The sequence below is a fragment of the Physeter macrocephalus genome, chromosome 19 (assembly GCF_002837175.3).
Source record: "Physeter macrocephalus isolate SW-GA chromosome 19, ASM283717v5, whole genome shotgun sequence".
NCBI classification, from domain to species: Eukaryota; Metazoa; Chordata; class Mammalia; order Artiodactyla; family Physeteridae; genus Physeter; species Physeter macrocephalus.
The window spans coordinates 50,780,418-50,804,674 of NC_041232.1; positions in this window are offsets into that span (position 1 = coordinate 50,780,418).

The window sequence follows — 24,257 nt, forward strand, 5'->3', positions numbered from 1 at the left end:
TGTTTATAGTTTCCTTTGCTGTGCAGAAGCTTTTAAGTTTCATTAGGTCTCATTTGTTTATTTTTCTTTTTATTTCCCTTTCTCTAAGAGGTGGGTCAACAAATTGTGAAATTGTTTGCTCTAGTTCTTTGAAAAATGCCTATGGTAGTTCGATAGGGATTGAACTGAATCTGTAGTTTGTGTTGGGTAGTATTGCAATGGCAAATGGGAGGGTTTCCTTAATTTCTCTCTCTGGTATTTTGTTGTTAGTGCATAGGAATTGGAGAGATTTCTGTGCATTAATTTTGTATCCTGCACTTTACCAAATTCATTGATTATCTCTAGTAGTTTTCTGGTAGCATCTTTAGGATTCTCTGTGTAGAGTATCATGTTATCTGCAAACAGTGACAATTTTACTTCTTCTTTTCTGATTTGGATTCCTTTTATTTCTTTTCTTCTCTGATTGTTGTGGCTAAAAATTCCAAAACTATGTTGAAAAATAGTGGTGAGAGTGGGCAAACTTGTCTTGTTCCTGATCTTAGTGGAAATGGTTTCAGTTTTTCATCATTGAGAATGATGTTGGCTGAGGGTTTGTCATATATTGTTTTTATGATGTTTAGGTAAGTTCCCTCTATGCCTACTTTCTGAAGATATTTTATCATAAATGGGTGCTGAATTTTGTCAAAAGCTTTTTCTGTATCTATTGAGATGATCAGATGGTTTTTACCCTTCAATTTGTTAATTTGGTTTACCACATTGATTGATTTGTGTATATTGAAGAATTCTTGTGTTTCTGAGATAAACCTCACTTGATCATGCTGTATGACCCTTTAATGTGCTGTTGGATTCTGTTTGCTATCACTTTGTTGAGGACTTTTGCATCTATGTTCATCAGTTATACTGGCCTGTAGTTTTGTTTTTGTGTGACATCTTTGTCTGGTTTTGGTACCAGGGTGATGGTGGCCTCATAGAATGAGTTTGGGAGTGTTCCTCCCTCTGCTATATTTTGGAAGAGTTTGGGGAGGATAGGTGTTAGCTCTTCTCTAAATGTTTGATAGAATTCACCTGTGAAGCCACCTGGCCCTGGGATTATATTTGTTGGAAGATTTTTTTCACAGTTTCAATTTCATTACTTGTGATTGGTCTGTTTGCATTTTCTATTTCTTCCTGGTTCAGTCTCAGAAGGTTGTGTTTCTCTAAGAATATGTCCATTTCTTCCAGGTTGTCCATTTTATTGGCCTATAGTTGCTTGTAGTAATCTCTCATGATCCTTTGTATTTCTGCAGTGTCATTTTTTTACTTCTCCTTTTTCATTTCTAATTCTATTGATTTGAGTCTTCTCCCTTTTTTTCTTGATAAGTCTGGCTAATGGTTTATCAGTTTTGTTTATCTTCTCAGAGAACCACCTTTTAGTTTTATTGATCTTTGCTATTGTTTCCTTCATTTCTTTTTCATTTATTTCTGATATGATCTTTATGATTTCTTTCCTTCTGCTAACTTTGGGGTTTTTTAAATCTTCTTTCTCTAATTTCTTTATATGTATGGTTAGGTTGTTTATTTGAGATTTTTCTTTTTTCGTGTGGTAGAATGGTATTGCTGTAAACTTCCCTTTTAGAATTGCTTTTTCTGCATCCCATAGGTTTGGGGTCATCATGTTTCATTGTCATTTGTTTCTAGGTAATTTTTGATTTCCTCTTTGTTTTCTTCAGTGATCACTTGGTTATTTAGTAGTGTATTGTTTAACCTCCCTGTGTTTGTATTTTTTACATTTTTTTTCCTGTAATTGATATCTAGTCTTATAGCATTGTGGTCGGAAAAGATACTTGATACAATCTCACTTTTCTTAAATTTCCCAAGGCTTGATTTATGACCAAAGATATGATCTATCCTGGAGAATGTTCCATGAGCACTTGAGAAGAAAGTGTATTCTGTTGTTTTTAGATAGAATGTCCTATAAATATCAATTAATTCCATCTTCTTTAATGTGTCATTTAAAACCTGTGTTTCCTTATTTATTTTTATTTTCTGTTCAGATGATCTGTCCGTTGGTGAAAGTAGGGTGTTAAAGTCTCCTATTATTATTGTGTTACTGTCTATTTTCCGTTTTATGGCTGTTATCATTTGCCTTATGTATTGAGGTGCCCCTATGTTAGGTGCATAAATATTTATAATTGTTATATGTTCTTCTTGGATTGATCCTTTGGTCATTATGTAGTCTCCTTCTTTGTCTCTTGTAATAGTTTTTATTTTAAAGTCAATTTTTTCTGATATGAGAATTGCTACTCCAGCTTTCTTTTGATTTCCATTTGCATGGAATATCATTTTTGTTCCATGAGCACTTGAGAAGAAAGTGTATTCTGTTGTTTTTAGATAGAATGTCCTATAAATATCAATTAATTCCATCTTCTTTAATGTGTCATTTAAAACCTGTGTTTCCTTATTTATTTTTATTTTCTGTTCAGATGATCTGTCCGTTGGTGAAAGTAGGGTGTTAAAGTCTCCTATTATTATTGTGTTACTGTCTATTTTCCGTTTTATGGCTGTTATCATTTGCCTTATGTATTGAGGTGCCCCTATGTTAGGTGCATAAATATTTATAATTGTTATATGTTCTTCTTGGATTGATCCTTTGGTCATTATGTAGTCTCCTTCTTTGTCTCTTGTAATAGTTTTTATTTTAAAGTCAATTTTTTCTGATATGAGAATTGCTACTCCAGCTTTCTTTTGATTTCCATTTGCATGGAATATCATTTTCTATCCCCTTACTTTCAGTCTGTATGTTTCCCTATGTCTGAAGTGTGTCTCTTGTAGGCAGCATGTATATGGGTCTTGTTTGTGTATCCATTCAGCCAGTCTATGTCTTTTGGTTGGAGCATTCAATCCATTTACATTTAAGGTAATTATCAATATATATGTTCTTATTACCATTTTGTTAATTGTTTTGGGTTTGTTATTGTAGGTCTTTTCTCTCTCTTGTGTTTCCTGCCTAGTGAAGTTCCTTTAGTATTTGTTGTAACATTGGTTTGGTGGGCCTGAATTCTCTTAACTTTTGCTTATCTGTAAATATTTTAATTTCTCCATTGAGTATGACTGAGATCCTTGCTTGTTAGAGTAATATTGGTTGTAGGTTTTCCCCTTTCATCACCTTAAATATGCTCTGCCACACCCTTCTGGCCTGCAGAGTTTCTGCTGAAAGATCAGCTGTTAACCTTATGGGGATTCCCTTGTATGTTATTTGTTGTTTTTCCCTTGCTGCTTTTAATATATTTTCTTTGTATTTAGTTTCTGATAATTTGATTAATATGTTTCTTGGCGTGTTTCTCCTTGGATTTATCCTGTATGAGATTCTGTGCTCTTGCTGTACTTGATTGACTATTTTCTTTCCCATATTAGGGAAGTTTTCAACTATAATCTCTTCAAATATTTTCTCAGTCCCTTTCTTTTTCTCTTATTCTTCTGGGACCCCTATAATTCGAATGTTGTTGCATTTAATATTGTCCCAGAGGTCTCTTAGACTGTCCTCAATTCTTTTCATTATTTTTTTCTTTATTCTGCTGTGTGGTAGTTTTTTCCACTATTTTATCTCCCTGGTCACTTACCCGTTCTTCTGCCTCAGTTATTCTGCTATTGTTCCTTCTTGATAATTTTAAATTTCATTGATTGTATTTTTCATCATTGTATTTTTGCTCTTTAGTTCTTCTAGGTCTTTGTTTAATGTTTCTTGTATTTTCTCCATTCTATTTCCAAAGTTTTGGATCATGTTTACTATCATTACTCTGAATTCTTTTTCAGGTAGACTGCCTATTTCCTCTTCATTTGTTTGGTCTAGTGGGTTTTTACCTTTTTCCTTCATCTGCTGTGTATTTTTCTGTCTTCTCATTTTTCTTAACTTACTGTGTTTGGGGTCTCCTTTTCACAGGCTGCAGGTTCATAGTTCCCATTGGTTTTGGTGTCAGTCCCCAATGGGTAAGCTTGGTTCAGTGAGTTGTGTAGGCTTCCTGGTGGAAGGGACTGGTACCTGTGTTCTAAAGGATGGGGCTGTATCTTGTTTTCTGGTGGGCAAGACAGCATCTAGTGATCTGTTTTGGGTTGTCTGTGAACTTATTATGATTTTAGGCAGTCCCTCTGCTAATGGATGGTTTTGTATTCCTGTGTTGCTATTTATTTGGCATGGGGTGTCCAACACTGGAAGTTACTGGTCACTGAGTGGAGCTGGGTTTTAACATTGAGATGGAGATCTCTGGGAGACCTCTCTCCAATTAATGTTACAAGGGGCCGGGAGTTCTCTGGTGGACTAGCGTCCTGAACCTGACTCTCCTACCACAGAGGCTCAGGCCTGAAACCTGGACAGAGCACAAAGACCCTGTCAGCCACATGGCTGCGTCATTGTGGAGAAGATGGACTGAAGCCAGGAGAAAGCTAGAGGATGTGAGACCTGTCAGAAGGCTTGTTTGATGAAATCAGGCAAAAGATGGTGACATTCTGTACCAGGCTCTACTTGCGATGGGGAAAGGGGTGCCTCAGGAAACCGAGTGTGCCATTCCACCCAAACTGGGTAGTTAATTCACTCTTTTACCAGGGCCAATCGTCTTTATGGAGACATTTTATGATTAATTTAGATTCCTCCAAGCTTTAGCTGAGTCTGAGTCTGGAAAAAAAAAAAAATCCACAGATTCCTTGTTCCGGGCAGGTCTGTGATGATCAAATGAAAACTTTATAACTCCTCCCCGGGGCTGGGGGAAGACAGAGGCATGGTCTACCCTTGATGAGTCTGGAGTTATGTAGCCATAGATAGATTATTCCATATACATTTGAAGTGAAATATACGACTAAACTAAATTTTAGTTATGGATATTTATTTTATTGAGTGAAACCTCTTCCTTACAAACTCCATGGTTTGTCTAACAGAAATATCATCATTTGACCAAAGCCAAGAAGAGAGCGACCTAGAGGTCCATGCACTGAATGAGTAAAGAAGGCTGAAGATTTTCCTCCTGAAAAGTGCTGGCAGAATTAAGATGTCATTAGTCCATTTTTGTGGCCCCAGGATTATTTTCTCTCCAGTTTCTCTCTTTTCCCTCAGACTCTTTCTTCCCCTTTCAGTACTTGCTCTCAGACCCCTCATTTTTAACAAGCTGAAGTGACCAAAATTAGCCTAAACCACAGCTCTTCCAAGGGAAATGTGCACTCTGATCACTAAGGAGTAGTCCATTGAAGCTAAAAGTATGCATTTCAATAGGGGAATTTGGGGCACAGTGACCAACTGGGGGTACTGGGAGTGCTCACATCCTGACTTCTCCTTATGCCGTCAAAGTTCAATCAATTCATTGCACTGGACATGGAAATTCAAATGGGACTAGAGAGAGTACTTCAGCCATTTTAATATTACATGTGAGTATTTAGGCTTCCAGGTGATTTTAATGCAACTTGAAGCTGCGGAAGGACATTGTTAGTGTGTGAGCCCTGAGTGGGGCAGGTGAGCCCAATGGGCTGAGAAGGCAGGGCTCATTCAGGATGAGGCATGGTGTGCTGTTATGCTGGATGTCAAGGGTGGGAGACCCCCACCTGACCCACCACGGGGAGAAGCAGTCTACCCTCCTTCTGGAGGCTTCCCCCATCATGTGGATGGCCCAGGACATAGTGAATCTCCTATTGTTTTGATTCCCCAACTCCAGTGGCTTTTTTCTTGATCCATCTTAACAGACTCCTTCCAGAACCACATTGTCAACCATCACACTCAGACACACACTCTCTAGATACCACAGATACCACAGCTGGTATCTAGGGCCTCTCTTTGTTTGCCTATACCATTTTTCCTTGAAATATAGAACCTATTCAATCTCCACACCTGTCTACACTCAGCCCTGCTAGTTATTTAACCTCTCTAATCTTTAATCCCTTCATGTGAAAAATGAAATACTAATATTTAGAGCCCACCATGCAGGCATTTTGTGAGGATTATATGCATTAACACAAGTAGGTGAGGTTAAGACCTCCTGAAGTGCCTTGACTTCATTTGGGGTGAGCACCCAACAAGCGGTGGCCCTTGTGGCAGGGATTGTGACTGTGTGTAAAAGTTGAGACACAGGGAAATTCTCTCTCTCTTTCCATACCCTCTATACACACATTTCTTAACTATCCTATCATTGCTGGAGTAGGGAGGAGAGGGTGTCAGAGCCTAGAGTGTGCATGGTGTCAGATTTTCTTAATAAGCAGGTTGCTATACCAAGTTTTTAATTCTCCCCTGGTATTTCCCTTCTCATTATTGGGCAAAGTCTTGTCCCTTGGGTAAAACAAGGCATGACTCACCATTTCTCTTTCATCTTCTCCAAGGGAAGACTTGAGTAGGTAATTTAGGTCAGGATCTGCTCTATAAAGCTGGAAACATTGTCTTTCTCTATTCCTGCAAGCATGCCTCAACATAGCTGCCCCTAACGTTGGGGCTGGGTAGGGACACAGGAGGAGCTCCCCTTGAACTTCATAACTAAGCAGGATGCTTGCATCCACCTTTCATGAGACAAACCTACGCTGAGATCTCAGCCATAAATAAATGGGTACTTTTACCCTAATGTGAAATCGTTCCTGTGTGTCTAGCTCCCTGGTAGGTCAGTGAGAGGATGGGCCTCATCTAAGGTAGAATACTGATTGACCGTTTTTCTGTGTGTGTGATACTACCCAAACCTGAATCTTACCCCTCTATAACTCTTACCACCTCCAACTTTATCCCTTCTACCATTACAATTCCAGCAAAACCATACCTTATTATGCCCAAGGAAATAAAGTCCCTTGATTTGTATTTTAAATCATCCTGGTGACAATATGGAATTAAGTAGGGAAGCAAAAGTCCAAATGATAAATGATAATAGTGTGGGGACTGAGTGGAGAAAACCAAATTAAGAGATAGTAGGGGATGAAATGGAGAATGGAGAGGACATGAGGAAGGGCTACATGAGAGAGAGGGTTATAGGTTTTGGGGATAGATGGCAGTAGTATTTGTCAAACCCAGGAAGTGATCACATTTTGGAAAGAAGATAACAAGCCACTGAAGAGAACTAGCCAATAATGATTCCAGTCTGTAGATCAAGTGTAGGTCAAAATATTGAAATAAGTGTCTCTCTGCAACACCATAATGCCCCAGGCAACAGTTATCTTCTTAACCATGCTAAGTGTGCATGTTTTACAATTTGTACATTCCCTTGCTTGCATTAAAAATTCCCAGTCCAATACCTCATTCCTAGTGATGGTTATTATTATGATAACCTAAATCACATTCATGTTAGTAACCAGTAATAACCAGTATTAGTTTTCCTCTCCCAACAGCATTTTAGACACATGGGTTCAACTAAGAAAATTGAATTCCAGTGATAGAAATATTGGTTTTCACCTATTAAGGCAGTGTGAAAATTTTGAAATGCTCATCCCTTAATGTGTGTGTGTTTATATATGTGTGTGCATGTATTTGTGTAGATATATAATCTTTTTGTAATATCCCACCATTGTACCTTGAAGGTGTCACCCACACTTTTAATTGTAGGGCAGACCATGTTGCACTTTCTCATATGCACCATTGCCTTTATGCTCACTGAGTTGGGAAGCAAATCTGTTCCTTCTCCCTCTTTCTCTTCCTTTTTATTTATTTATGGAAGATTGATTCTGAATAACGGCTACACTGATAGTATACTTCTAAACATTCAGTGTTCTCTATTTTCTTGGCAAATATCATACTTTGTAGGTAACTTAAATGTAATATGTAACCTGATGAAATAAGTCTGATAAATTTGTGTTTTCCTTTAATTTATTAAGCAGCTGTTGATTTCTTGGTTGGTCAATATCAGCATTTATTAAGTTGAAGTTCTTGTTCATTGGTCAACTATGACCTTCCAAATTAAAGCATTTAAAAAATATTAACAATAGATGTGCCCACATACACATTCTTGAGCTTTCCTTTATTAGCCATGTATTGAAGCAGAATTCATGTTTAGTCTTGTGAACCAGAAACATTTATTCAATGTGTTCTCTGAACTCATAGATTACCTTACTCAATATTAACAATTTCCATTTGTAATGGATGTTTCATGGCATGGCCCTAGCACATGTTACTAATGTTGTGTGTTAGGGACCTGGCACTGGTTTTAGCCTCCTGTGGATGTGTGGCAGGCAGCCTCCTACTTCCTATCATTTGCCAAATTTGCACAGACCTCACCAGCCAAAAAAATATTCCTCTAGGCTGATAGTCATATTTCCTGACGTTGTCAGAGATTCATAGATGTGGGGAGCTACCTGAGACAATCATTTTGAAGTTTCCACTCAGTGCTGGAATTCTTTCTACATTTCTCCCACAGATGTTATTATAAGAAAGTTCTTATGTGTACTGGACCTGAATTCATTACCTATAGCTTTTATACAGTGGTGATGTTTGTACCTCCTAGAACATTCTCCTTTCTGATATTTAAATCATTATTTTACTGCCATATAATTCCACCATTGGAGCTCTGTTTCTTGGAATTTCTTTCCCTTAGGTCTTCTTTCAAGAAGAAAACAGATGTGTGAGACTCATTGGATCATCTTTCCATGAAAAGTATAATGCCTCAGGAAATTAAGAATAGTTTTCTGGAGAGAGGTAGTTTTCCTAATTCTGGACAACTGTAACATAGAAAGAAAGGAGGATATGACAATGTTATATAAGAATTTACTAATCACTACTGTTCCCATATCGCAGTAATAAAATGTCAACATATGAAGAGTAGGGGCACTATAACTATCTAAAATGTGATAAAACATAACATATTTGAGTCCATGAAACTAGATATGTAAATGATGAAAAAATAATCTTTAATTGTTTTCTAACAGTGAACTATTATAAGTATTTCATCAATGTGGAACTAAAAACAAAGATAAAATATGAGTGTTCTCTTATGAAAGGGCATACCAGTCTTACCTCAACCCATACCTTGCCAATCAGTTTTCTGCTCATTTTGGTAAAGGTAGGGTGTTATACCAGGGGATGACATCGTTATGTGACCCATCACTACTCTCATTTTGCTACTTCTATATCACTATGCTATAAATGTGGTCTATGAGTAATAATGAGAACAAAATGTAAAGTTTGTACAGTTCTGGGTAGAATGAATTTTATAATGGAAATGAATACTTTACTGGTGGTATGAGAATAAAAGAGAACAGTACTTCAGCATCATCACCACCAGCATCACTTGCATCATCACCATTGATTATCACCACCACCGTAGTTCTTTTCTTCTTTACCTCTGTCCAACCCTCTTTTGCAATATCCCTTCACACTTAACTTTTTCTCTAGAGAAACTCTCCATCATCTCCAGTGCCATCAGGTTTTATGCTTTCCAATTTGTGCCAATAATTTGTCCCTCTTTTACACAGATCAAAACCCATCCCTTCCTCGAACTTCTCCTTGATGGTCTTAACACATGGGATCCCTCTCTCCCCTCAATCTTGTTCATGTCATTTTTATGTCATGCATAATATACTTCTAAGTATATTGTATTCTATTAATTGTGTTAATAACTTATTTCCACCATTGGAGAGTGAGTGCTTCTGTTTCTGGGAACATTGCTGTTAGACTGGGCAATAGAAACCATAGTCTCTCCTGTGGGGTGTCCCAGGTAGAATCCAAGTGGGATTCAGAGAGGTCTGAGTATGTCTATTCAAATCAGGGAATCCCTAGGGAGAAAAATAACCATCACCAATGAGGTTAAAAGGAGCCAGGCATAGAAAGATCAACTTTGTAAAAAACACATTTTGTGTGTGGAGGTTGATGGGGCTGGAGCAGGAATGGGATTGCAGATATAGAATTGATTGCAGTATAATGTCTATTCAAGCTTAATGATTAGCACATGTGGGACTGTCAGAGGCATTATGACAGGGGAGAAGGCTCTGTTGGGGGCCAGAGCTCCTACATGAGTAGATGGTAAAAAAGAGTTAGTGGAATCTAAGTTATTTTACTGTGACTGACTTGTACTCAGATTGGTGAGGCCCATGAACACTATATATTTTTTTAATTCAAGTAAAGTTGAGCACAGGCTCCGGATGCGCAGGCTCAGCGGCCATGGCTCACGGGCCCAGCCGCTCCGCGGCATGTGGGATCCTCCCAGACCGGGGCGCAAACCCGGTTCCCCTGCATCGGCAGGCGGACGCGCAACCACTGCGCCACCAGGGAAGCCCAGTGATTTAATATTTTATAGATAATACTCCATAAAAAGTTAGTATAAAATATTGGCTATATTACATATGCTGTACATTACTTCTTTGTAGCTTATTTATTTTGTAACTAGTAGTTTGTATTTCTTATTCCCCTTCACCTATCTTGCCCCTCTTACCAACCTTCTCCCCTCTGGTAACCACTAGTTTGCTCTCTGCATCTGTGAGTCTGTTTCTGTCCTGTCATGTTTGTTTATTTTTTAGATTTCACATGTAAGTGAAAAAAAACAGTATTTGTTATTCTCTGTCTGACTTATTTCACTAAGCATAGTATTTTCCAGGTTCATCTGTGTTGTCACAGAAAACGAAAACACTAATTGAAAAAGATATATGCACCCCAATGTTCACAGCAGCATTATTTACAATAGCCAAGATATGGAAGCAACCTAAGTGTCCATCAACAGGTGAATGGATAAAGAAGATGTGGTATGTATATATAATATTATTCAGCTATAAAAAATGAAATTTTGCTATGAACACTATTATACAACCATTTATACACTAATGCATACACTAATATGCACTAGAGACTTTAAAAGCATTTGTTTTCAGACATTAACCAATAAAAGCCCTTCAAGATAGGATTATTATGTACATTTTACAGAAAAAGAAACTATGAAGGCTCAGAGAAGTTAAGAAATGTAACCATGGGCACACAGCTCATAAGTACATGTAGTTATGTCTTGATCTGCAGCCTAAGCCTCCTTCTACCCTCACCACTCTGCCCCATTTTGGAAGCATTCAGTGAAGTTTGTTGAATGATTAAAACATTGAAGAGTAAGAAGAGAGTCTGAAGTAGGGCACTGACTACAGTTTATATCCCTATAGGATAAGAACCAACATGCAGTAACAACATTTTTAATTTTCATGGAATTTTGGTTTTATAAAGTATACAACCCTATCAATGATGGACATATTTTATGAAGAAAACAGCTTTTTAAATACAGATTTGATATTTTAAAATGAGAATATGATCACCCTTATTTATTAACAGTATTAGACCAATCGTCCTGCTATTCCTTTTCCTTTGTAACAGGGAAAAAATCTTATTCAGGGCCACATGATTCAGGGTGCATCATGGGGATAACATTCTTATTACTCAATATTTAAAAAATAATTTCAGAAGATGAATTCATGGATTTTCTAATACAGTAAAATTAAATTTAAAAAATACCCTTAAATGCAACTGATATAACCCCTTCATGTGCAATTAGCAAATATCAAAGAGAAACTTTAATATTAGCATTATTCTTTATGCCCCAGTGAGTAGGATATTATTTAAATTGATATGACATAAGAGAATATAAATAATTCCTAAGTGTAGATTTAAACTGGAATTTCAGTCAGAGTTTGAAATCAGTATGTATTATCAATTCCCTATTTCCCAGTGTATCATTTATTACCAGACTGAAGATTATTTTCAGAGATTAAATTAGCATTAGGGCAATAATAAACATTATAAATAAATATAAAAATTGCTATTCTGAAAATCCAGTTGAAAAGAAAGTAAATGGATTGGTGTGGTATCAAATTCCATCTTCCCTAGAAGAGCTCAGACACAGTTCCAAGCATAAGTAATCTATAACTTCTTTTGCAATAAAAATGAAATATCTTAAAACCTGAAAGTATAGTTTCATTATGTACTATTCTAGATACACAATCTAGATTCAGAAATATCTGTGGAATGAGAGGAATTCTGATTCATTTCACGCCACTAGTTGGTCAAGGCAGGGAGAAGTGGGCTCCCCTGAAATCTCAGAGTGGTTTTCTGGGTCTGAGAGCTTTCTTTGGTTCATCTGAGTGGCAAGAGCTGATGGTGACAATGGTGAACACTTTCCTCCCAGACAATCTTCTTTCTAGGTGTGTATGAACTTCTTAGTAACAGCTCAGGTTACCGTAATGTACTGGTGGAATTGGGCTTTTTCTAGTCTTAGTCGTTTCCTTAGCAGTTTTTGGAAAGCCAAACAGCCTATATGTCTCCAACCCTGTTCCCACTGAAGATATGGTGTAGAGCAGTACAGGGTGAGGCTCCACTGAGTCATATGCATATGGAAAATTAACTTTATTGTGCTATGTTGGGTGCATGTTGGTTTTATCTGTAGACACAGTGGAGAGCCATCCATCTGGCATTATTTGAGGGTTATCCAGAAAAAAATCCCAAACTCAAATTTCTATGAAGTGCTCTAATGTCCAGAATGTCCACTGCTAATATATCACCTCATTCTTTATAATGTTATCTTTTCAAACCTGAGTCCTAGGTCTGAGTCTTGTCAAATGTCCAGAAGTCAACCACTGAGTTCCCCACTACTGTGCCTTCCTCTGTAATTGGATCATATTCCTAAATCTCTATCCTATCCAGTCCTGACTTGTTTCCTCTCTCCAATCAGCTAATTGATGTTGAGGCATCTGTAATGCCTCTGAATGGAACAAAATTGAGGAATGATTGACACCAGTCTAACATATTACACCATTGTGCTTCTTTCCTCCTTAAAATATAGATACTCCTGAGGAGATAAACATGCAATTACTTATAGAACAAATAATTCCATGAGGTATGGGGCTATAGACAAAAGGTAACCAATGGACACCTAGCCTGAAAAAGATGGCAGAAGCTTCTCCTGTTTTCAGAAATTTTACTGTTTTTGCTATGCTGCCTGATAACTCTAGAACTGTATTTCTTTTTTCTTTATTAAAAAAAATTTTTTTTCCACCAGCACATATGGTAGAATTCTACGATAGGCTCCAGGATTCCCATTTAACCTCAAAAATGAAGAGAAAGCAATTCAGTAGGTGGTTAAGAATATGTCATAGGCACAAACTCAGCTTAAGGCATTATGAATTTTCTGTGGAGAAAAATGCATTTATTCATTCTGTTCTAAGTCAAGACGGCTGAAACCCTTTGTCTCAAACCTTGAAAAAAAAATCCCCTTTGGGATGTGAATAGCCCATGAAATATTTCAGTCAAAAATGAAATTTTTGGAGAGAGTGAGGATCTAGTTTAAATTGATGGAGTAGAGTTTCGGCTTGCAATCATCAAAGCTTTCTCTGAGCTTTCTAGATAGAAAGGGGCATAGAGAGTTAATGGGTGATATTATCCTAATTATTATTGTATAGCATAAGAGGGCCAATCTATTTCTGTAGAATAATAGAGGTAGGATGAGATTCGACAGCATCTGTCACAATACATGCAAATATATAGAGAATTGACACTGAGCCATGATCTCATAAGTGATTCTATTTTCCATCTGAGTAGTGACAATGCTGCATTTCAAGCTCACATGACAGATACCTTCGGAGGCTCTCTGGGGTCGGCACTGGAGGCCTTTTCTAAATGCATTTGCAAGGGTGAATGTATTCGGACTTAGAGTTTTCTAAAGATTTTATATCCCTAGAGAATTTTATAGGCACTTTTTTAAGTTTAGGTTTTAAAACATTCTTTTTCACAGGCATTTATTAATTAATTTTCATGTGCTCACTTCTGTGTTAGCAGCTTTAGGAAATGCAGAAGGCATGGTTTCTACCCTAAAGGAGCTTATAGTCTTATTGGAGGAGACATGGATAAGTCTGATCATACAACCCCAGTGCAAAACAGGTATTAAGTGCTCAGCTGTAGTCTCTACAGTAAGTGTTGTCTACAGAAGATTATGGACTGAGGGGCTCAGTGAGGAATTCATAGAAGAGGGGAAACTTGAACCGTGCAATGTGGGATAGGAAGGGCTCGGATAGAGAGGTGAGAATAGAGGAGTGAGAGGTCTTGAACAAGCACCACCCAGAAGATGCAGACGGTACAAAGACGTGTAGAGGAGGCATACTAAGAGTCACTGCTGACTGGCAGGACACCTGAGTCTTGCCTGAGTCCTGAGCTGGCAGGACACCTGGACCAGCCTATCGCCTACCTTCATCAGCTATGCAAGACCCTCCTCTCCTTCCTCTTGCCTCCTCCCTCACTCATATGGGAAGTGATCAGGGTTTTCCTTGTAAACCAGTGGATTAAGCAGCAACACACTCCTCCCATAAGACTGCAGGTTAACAGAGGGATGAGGCAAGAGACTGAGCAGAAATATCCACATGCCTGGTGTTCCTTCTCTACTCAAATTTCTAGACGGGAGAGAGGTTTGGGACAAAGGGATGCTTGGTAGTATCTAATAACACCTGATGTTATATACTGAATCAACCACAGGCTTGTATCCCTTTCCCAGGCTGGTGAAATGTTAATTAAATATTAATTCAACCCTTCTCTTTCCTGATCCCATTAGGTCACAGATATTTGCTCAGCTAACCTCTCTTCTATTGTGTACTCTCCTCTGTCTCTTCTGCTTGAAGAGATTTCAAGCAGGTTTCTACAGCACCTCCCACTCTCCAAAACATCCATTCCTTGCTCTCCTTAAATAAACAGGTCTTTTTGTTTGGTTTGATTTTTACAGATTTTATAATAATAGCATTAATAAAAATAGCTCTTGTTTTGCAGATCTGCCACTTGCTGAGCACTAAGATAAGCATATAAGATGCATTAGCTCATTTAATCCTGTACAAAACCTATGGGAAGATGCTGTTATACTTGTTCAGAGAAGATGAATGCCTCTCCTAAATTTAAATAGCTACTGAGTGCTGGATCGCAGACCCATGAACTGCTAAATGGGGGCTCTTTCTAGCACATTGCACTTCCACAGGGGAGACAAATTGGATAAGTTTTAACAGTTCAAGGGGCTCCCCAGATGATCAAAGCAGTTAGCTAGTCCTTATAATCAGTAAGTGGGGTGAATATATATTTACTCATTTTTGATAGAATTTGAAGAACTGCACACAGCCCAGAATGTGGGTTACCTCTGTGTGAAGTTATGGTAAAGTGTGACTGAGATTTACTCCCTAGTTACATCTTATTTATTAGAGATTCTTTGTCCTTCAATTTGGTCCAGGAAAATCAGGCTCAGTTCAGATGAACGGATGATACAGCCATTCCCCTACATTTGTGGTATAGGTGATATGGACTAAAATTTAAATCAACTACAATTACAATTGTTGGGGGTTAAGGGAGATGGAAGGGAGGCCCAGCTTGGGGAAGGGGTAGAGAGTCCTGGGGGACTTCTAGGGGAAAATGATAAGAGAATGAAATCTCTCACAGGAACCCTATGTGCATAAGAGAGCAGATCAAGCCATGTAGATTTTACCTGGAGGCTGAACTGGCATCTGGATTGCCACTAGTTCTGGAAGTCTGCCATCCATTTATTTTCTAAAAGAAGCTGCCTCTCTCTTTTCTCAGGGTGAACCCTGGAGTATCTAATCTAGCCTCAGAGAAACCTTCTTGGGTCCTGCCATTGGCTGACCCACTGGGAAAGGGAGGAAGTTTCATATCGGGCCCAGAGAAGCCGTCCCTTGAATCTAAACTACCCATTGGCAACCTCACATTGCAGCTTTCATTTCTCCAAAAATTATTATTCATTCTGGCCCCAAACTCACTTCTTTCTTTCCTGACCCATTTCTCTTGGCCTGAAGCATATTCACCAGCTTGTTTTTTATTTTTAAGACATATGGGAATCTTAAATCAGTGTTCCAAAATTATACACTCACTTCAGATCTTCCGTGGTCTGTTAATAGATGTTACATAAGAAGAAGGCTCTGTGAGTAAACATGTTTGGGAAATGCTGAATTAACCTAAATTAAAACATGAAGGAGGGGATCAACAACAATCTCAATGTAGTCTTTACCTCTGAAGAGGGAGGAGGAGAATTGTTTAAGAATTCAATTGCATCTAGAACTTCTTTTTTCAAATGTTAAGCAACAAGACAAAATGTTAATCTGTATTTAATTTGAGTGGTGGATATATGGATGTTTGTTTTATCATCATATATGTTTGAAACATTTCATAATTAAAAATAGTTAAACCTGTTTGAGTTTATTTCCTTTTCTACAGGACTTTTAATTATTACATTGGTTTGAATTTTGAATCTTTAGTAAGGAGGTACAGTACTTGGTATTTACCAATTATTTGACCTAGAAAGCTTTTAGGAGGGAGCATATCTTGCAACTCTGGTCTCTGGGGCACACTTTGGGAAGTGCCAACTTAAGAGACACCAGTCTTTCTCTCCTATTATCCTGATGCTTTTTGTTAGTGTCACTGTTGACTGCAAGGCCCCGCAGCTGGGAACTATCATCTCAGAAGACTTTGTACTACCTCTTAGTTAGACTCCTACCAGGATTAGCACATGTTATTCAGTATTTCCTGTTTCAGAGGGTTTATCTCTCTCTCTTTTTGTTCAACGCAGAACATGATTACTTTCTGAGCATCCTTAGTTTGGGATTTATTTTTGGAGCTCAGATTATTGGCATGTCCAAAAATTCAATGAATAATCTATCCCTCCCCAACTTTTCCCTTCTCTCCTGATACTCTTAGAATCCCTGCTTAGACTGAAGACCTTCACATCCATTTCCCTTCCTTCCAGGGGAGGATGTTTTATAATCTCAAAATGTTTTAAGTGTATAGAATCTATAATAAACTCAATCTTCCAAAATGGAAGTAGAGAATTTTATATATATATATATATATATATATATATATATATATATATATATATATATATTTTTTTTTTTGCAGTACGCGGGCTTCTCACTGTTGTGGCCTCTCCCGTTGTGGAGCACAGGCTCCGGACACGCAGGCTCAGCGGCCACGGCTCACGGACGCAGCTGCTCCGTGGCATGTGGGATCTTCCCGGACCGGGGCATGAACCCGTGTCCCCTGCATCGGCAGGCGGACTCTCAACCACTGCACCACCAGGGAAGCCCGAGAATTATATTCTTATAGAGAAAGTTTCTTTCTGTTTTCTGCTCTACATTAAAATTATATTAGTCTTCAGCAAATGAGTTTGAAAGGCATCGTTTAGCTTCCTCAAGAAAAAATATTTTTGCATATTAGGTAATTGAGAAAAGTTAATTGTTCTGATATATAGTGTAGAAAATAAATGAAGTGACTACAAATGCCACACAAGATTAAGATAACAGTCCAGTTATAAGGAAGAGGTACAATATACTGGGGATACCATGAGATTAGAGAGCAGAGTCTTGGAATGCAGACTAGACTCTGCTATATCTTGCTGTGTAATTTTGAAAATTCATTTTATTTCTTTGTGCTTGAGTTTACTGTTTAAAGAAGTTACCATAAAATCTACCCTGCATACTCCATACTGTTGATCAAATGAGAGAAAATGTTAAAATAGTTTGAAAAGTCTGAAATGCTGTTTAATAAAAATAGGACAGATGTTTACCATTAATATTTCTTCAGGCTTTCAAGTTGAATAGCTGACCAAAGTCAGTGGACTGAATATTTCCATAATAAAAGGCAGGGTAATAAAACTTTGGTAAAAGGCCTTTGCTTGGTCCACAATTTACTGGGATAAGACATAGTTGAGAGGCCAGTAACAGAGGGAGAGTCAATGTACTCTTTAGTAGAGAACTTGTGAGGTCAGGTCTTGAACCATGTGTGAAATATGGATTCTAAGTGAAGACCCTGTTCAAATCAGTTACTAAGTTAATTTAATCCTGCTTTTCTGCATCTCTAAAAATACCTAGGAGATTCTGGCAAAAATGATCCTTGTCTCTACCATTGGATGCCTAGTCAATTTGCCTAGTCAGAGATGAATGGAGTCAGCTTTTGTGTTAGAATCTATGAAAGCATGTTGAGGATGAGATGCAGTGAGGTGAAGGTGTTTCCCCATACACTCTCCCTCCATTGCATTTGATACCAAATATTAGTGAGCTCTGGCTGCAAATTATCAACACAGTAGCTATATTCCACCTACAAATATAGACAATAAAGACATTTGTATCTTGACAGTGGGCAAAATAAAATATTAAGAAGAATAAAGACTAAAGGAGAGAAGGAAGGTAAGAAAATTGAGAGGTTACAGGAAAAAGTAAAAAGGTGGAACAAATCCTATAGAAATTTATGCTAAAGGTGGGCTTTAGGAAGAATCATGACAAATGGGTCAGGAACAAACAGAGATGAGGGACATGTGCATTGGCAAACTCCACATGGAGTAAGGAGTCAGTTTTGGGATCTTCCATGATTTTGGAATTCTACTTTAGAGGACTTGCTGCTGTAGGCATGGCATGGCACCAAACACAATGGGGAGCCCTAGAACTTGGGGTCTTGCGGACTATATCATTTATCGTGTCAGGTCTCCAAAAACTATTTAATATTGTTTTGTCTTTCTCAATTTCTCTTCTCACTGTATGCCTACAACTACCAAGGAACCCCAGTACTGCCTCCCATGATAAGGAATTAATCTTGGTGGTCTAAACTGATTTGGGACTTATTTCAGATGAAGTCATATGATTCATTTATTCAATTTGTAGGTCCTCAAGCCCAGCATCACACGCAAGGCTTTTTATATCCCAATCTCACCCCAATTTTGCCTTCCATTTTCCCACCCAGAAAGTTTATGTCTCTCCCAGACTGTGGTCCTCTGTGTCCACAGTATAAGTCCTTAGTCCTTCATTAAACCAAGTTCAGCAATATCTCTATCAGCAGCAGTGCTTTAACTTTGTAGGATTGATGCATGTATTTTTAAAGGTAATAGAAATGTTCATTCTTGACAATCTTATAATTCAAAAGCTTTTCTATACAGACTGCATTCCTTCAAATCATTCTGAATCAGTGAGGTTTCACAGTATTACCTTGAGTGCCTGTTCTGCCAGGATCCTCACAAATATTTAAATCCATTTAGGGAAACAATTCAGAATCTTTTGAGTGTGAAAAGTATAATAAATATAAAAACATTCTATTCTTTCTATAGTTTACCTTATGGTCTATATGTTAATCACCCCAAAATGTCCACAAGCATATAGGAAAACAAGTACTTATTTAAAATCAAAGCTGCTTGAATTCCAGATGGTTCAAAGTATATCTTTATCTTGAGCAAGTCCCCTAATTCTGCAGGAACAAATGGTGGAAGGTTATTAAGATGTTAATTAGTTAAATTTAGTCCCCAAAGTATAAAGAAATCAAAATTGCACCTACATGATTTTATTTTTACTAATGGGGGAAAGAAATTCTGATATATAAAGAAATGAGGTTATTTTAGAGGAAGAAGAAATGCATGATGTGAGTTTTAGATTAAAATATCCAGGACTGTAAAGCAAGTCTGAGCAAAATTATTAGGGTATGTTTCCAACCTGTTATATGACGCTAGTTTCAAAATAAGTTGTTTTTATTTATATCATGAGTTCTTTCTTTATTCAAATGGAAATTGGAGAAATAGAGATGCCCGCCAATGACAGAACTATTGGATTTATGCAATTCAATTTTTTTTCCCTATTGTTTAAGCTACTGGAATTGGAAAGGCCTTAAGAGCTTCTTGGAATCTTCAGATCATTCCTGAAGGTCTGCCTGTATGAGAAAAACATCTCTGTCTGTTACTTTCCAAAGAAAAGGCAGAACAATCTTCCTAATTTAATCTGGGCATTAATCTTGAGATTGTGTAACTTCAAGGTAGTCGATAAAAGAAGACAAATATCAAGATACAACAAAATGTGTTGATGAGAGTCTTGAGGGTACATCAGTTTGTTGAGAACTCAAATTTTCTTCTAGTCATTGTAATGCTATTAATTTTCATTTATATTTATAATTGGTTTAACTGCTTCATTTTAACCGTATGTTTGTACCTGGATTAGTTAAAAGAAAAATATAGTAAAAGATTTACCAAGTTAAATCATATAGTTTTTTTTTTAAACTTTAGTAAGGGGGAGCCAGAGTGTTTCTGAGCAGATGTTTGATATTATTGGACTTTAGGAAGACTAATATGGATAATTTACTTAATGCATGGATTGCCTGTATTAACTAGCCCATAGTGGTAGTAGCAATGGGGCTTTCAGAGCTATGGATTTTGATCAGCGTATAACTTCTAGTGCTACTCAAGTTATCCTACAATACACAGTGCTGACTGTACTTCCATGTAGAATGATCGTCTTGGACAGTTGAGTATCTTCCTGAGTATCCAACACTGAGTCCAACCCATGAATGACATCCAAAGAGAGACAAATGCAGATAAAGACCCCAAACCAGTGGGTCTCACTGGCAGAGTTCATACTACTTCTACCTTAAAGTGATTGGTCACAACTTAGCCTCAGCTGATTAGGGGGGCAGCAGTTGGTGAGACTTAAGGATGGGTCACCCATTAGAGATGGCTCTCAAAGTATAGGTGTGAAAATGCATTTCATTTTTATGACTTTATGAGCACCAGAATGAAATGCACTCAACTCTCTATTCTTGGGCATTAAATAAGGGAAGGCGGATGCAATACTATGTTCTTTTTATCCTTTATATTATGTTTAAAATTGTTAAGCTGCACTTAGGACATATTTGAAAAAAAATACGGGGATTTGAACATCACATAGAAAAACCGGTCTCTGATCTACAAGGTGTTGGGCTTTGGGAAAGACATAAGAGGAAGAGGGAAGAAAATAGTTTTTACATATTTCTTTTTCCCCCTATATAGTCCATGAATAAAAATAATTAAAATATCTTCCCAAAGATTTTAGGTAATTGTAATATATCCCTGGATATCTGTGAGCAATGGTTTCTGAAATCCATGTATAGAAGAAAGATCAGTTTATTATCTGCTGAACAATAGGTTGACTTGACTCTTTTTTTTTTTTTTTTTTTTTGCGCTACGTGGGCCTCTCAGTGTTGTGGCCTCTCCCGTCGCGGAGCACAGGCTCCGCGGCCATGGCTCACGGGCCCAGCCGTTCCGCGGCATGTGGGATCTTCCCGAACCGGGACACGAACCCGCGTCCCCTGCATCGGCAGGCGGACTCTCAACCGCTGCACCACCAGGGAAGCCTGACTTGAATCATTTTTATTAGTTATTTAGAAGGCCTAAGAAAAGGCTACAGAACAAGCTGACAGGTCTCTGCCTGCTAAGAGTGATGATAAGTGGTCAAACATAGCCCTGCAAAATGTGAGCTAACCATGGAAACAGAAATAAAGGCTGGATTTGTCAGAGAGACAGTAAGTCTTGTAAAGGTAGATAGAAGAAGCAAATTCTGAGAAGGTATTTAAAGAAGGACAGATTTTTCCCTCTTTGTAGACAGGCTAAGTAAAGCAGATGGTTTCTTGTGAAGTGTGACTCTCAGCAGGCCTCACCGTCCCAAATTATCTTTAATTCTGGCCATTCACTGGTATCAGACACCCTTGTCATCAGGAAATTCTAAGTTGAAGCACTGATCACCAGCATTAAATGCAAAGCCTAACTGGGAAGGGGAGTGCCTAAGCCTATTGTGTGAATACTGTTGTCAGCTCATACATGGGCCGTTACCCTCTTCATTGCTAACAATACCCCAGTTTAGTTCAGGTACCGGGTGAATATTATTGGATTTCTGAGAAGGTTGGTGTATCAGCTCACTTATGGGTAGGCAGTTTACTCCGTTCTGGCCAGACATGTAAGGGAGTTTCTGCTGGAAGGAAGTCCTTAGAAGGATTTTCCCCTCTCTGTTGAGTGAGAGACATAGAAGGTGACAGACTTGTCCAATTATTGAGTTTTATGCGGTCTTGAGAGGAAATGATGCCTGCAATGCTGCATCCATCTTGTGACTATGAAAGGGCGAGGGCCTGGCAGAGATCCTGACTCCAAGCTTTGACATCCACATAGCAACTGTTGACCACTGGACCTTCTGTAGGGTGAGAAAATAAATCTCATTTGTTTAAATCATTTGTAGTTCACTATTCTATTAGACACCTTAATTGACAACCCACTCTTAAAACTTGCTTTTAATACCTTAACTCTCTGAATCTCCCTCCAGCTGAGAGCAGGAATGTTGTGTTTGAATGACTCCTCTTTCTTCTGATATCCCTCAGCATTTGTAGTCTTTCTCAGGTGGCACTACTTTGATCATTCTTCACATTATTAATTATCTTTTCCTATATGTAAATAAGTAAAGATGTAAATATACAAGGTGTGTTCAAGGACTTCTCCCAAATGGAAAGGTCTTTGGAATATTTGGTAGAAAGTTAGACAGCTAGGTAGCCATCAACATATGAAATATTCCCCTTAGAAAGTGTTGCACAAAATAGAATTTTAAGATTTGGTCCTCAGTTAACTTTAGTTTCTCTGTCATGAATGCCTAAAATATAGCCATGCTCTCCAGACCCATAGCTGTGTGGCCTGAGAAAACCATGGAATGCCAGTGTTTCCTCCACCAAAGTCTTCCTCATCTCCTCTCTGATGCTTCATACGTTTTCAGAAATATAAAGTCATACCTCAAAAAGGTTCCAAGGATGCACAGTTTCCTTAGTGACCCCAAATTCTGTCACTCTTGGTGGCCTTCTTCTGTTGGCCAGTTTCTTCACATTGGAATTCTACTTAAATACTCCATACATAGTCTTTCTGCTTGATCTGTCTAGATCCCTAGATGCTGCATAGCATGGTAACCTAATGTTAGGGGAGTTGAATGGCTTGTGGACAGTTACCTTTCTCAGGTCTGGATCCTGATCACTATACCTCAGATCACTATTATGAAACTTCTTGTTGTGTACGGGTAGGTCTTGTGACACTGAAGAGTTCTATTGGATAACTGCTTCTATTCCTGTTTGTACAACTCTGGTCACACCCACATGACTGCACTAGTCCAGTTTGAGCTTACTATACCCTTTGAATATGGTGCATTAAACCACCCATGGCTCTTGTTGGAGCATTGGCAATGTGGAGGTTCCCCTAAGCCTCTTGTTTTATCCCCCAGGTTCTATGTTGTCAAAGTTCCCAGGATCTTTCTTGTATCCATCCCCATTTTGAGAGAAATTACAGTCTTCTCACTACCAATTAGCATGTGGTTGTCTGATCCATCTTCCTAAAGCATGTATGGGATCATGTCACTTTCCTGGTCAAATTTTCAAAATGAGTTCCTCCTACCTATAGGATAAAATCCAAATGTTTCAGCTTGAAATTTATGGCCTTCAACATCCTGCTTCTTAAATAATATCTCATGCAATTTCCATGAATGCATGTTCTAGTTTGTCCAACAAATCACTTTTTCCTATATTCATGAAGAAATTTTCCCATGTTGTGGTTATACTACAGAAATGAAATGGTCCACCATCCCATCAACATTGATTTGAATGTCAGGGCTGATGATACCACATGCATGCCCATCGAGAAGTTATGAAAAGGTTTAATATTCCCTTAATAAGCCTTTCTGGGGAGAGTAGAACAGGCTCACGAGCAGATATGAAAATGGCTTGAGAGAGCAGGAAATGGAGATTGGTTTGGGATTTTATTGTGGTTAGGGGGCTGGAATGAGGGGTCCCATACATGTGAGAATTGAAGTTATTATTATTTGAGCTTTCTGCTGAGGAAAAAGAAGAGATCACCTGGTCTTTCTTATCAGCCTACCCAGTTGTGGGACAGAAGGGGAAGGAGAGGAATGACGCTTGAAAGCTCTCAACAATAAATATGGAGTAAGAATGTTCTTTATACCCTGCTTTACTTTGCATTTACAGGTTGACTCTTCTAAGGAAGATTGTATTCTTTCTGGCTACATATCCAAGACTAAATTACTTTTAAAGAAAAAGAAATACAAGGGTAATGAGGGAGCTCAGAGTGTAAATGTTGGGACCACTGGTACCACTTCCTCTGTTTCCTATTATTTTGACCTCTAAACATGGAGGAGGAGAAGAAAGTCTCTTTCAAGAAAGTCAAACATCACAGAAAAAGAATCGTGAAACAACGATGAACATGGTCCCCTTCATGAGAATTTATTATGGCAAACCAAACACTGTGTGCATGATGTTTTGCTACAGATAGCTTTACGGTAAAGCTACTGAAGCTGAAGCTTTAGGGGCCCTACCTGTCATGGGTCTACCTAACTTGTGGATTTTTGTATTCTTTACAGTTTAAAGCAATTGCATAGATTTTAGGCCCCAAAACTTAACTCATCCCTGCATTTGTCTTAGCAGAGGAATAAAAATATAAGACTTGTAGTACTTTCCAAAAATCTAAAATGCTTGTGAAGAGACAGGTGTATTCTCAAATATGTACACATAAAGGGGAATCTATTCA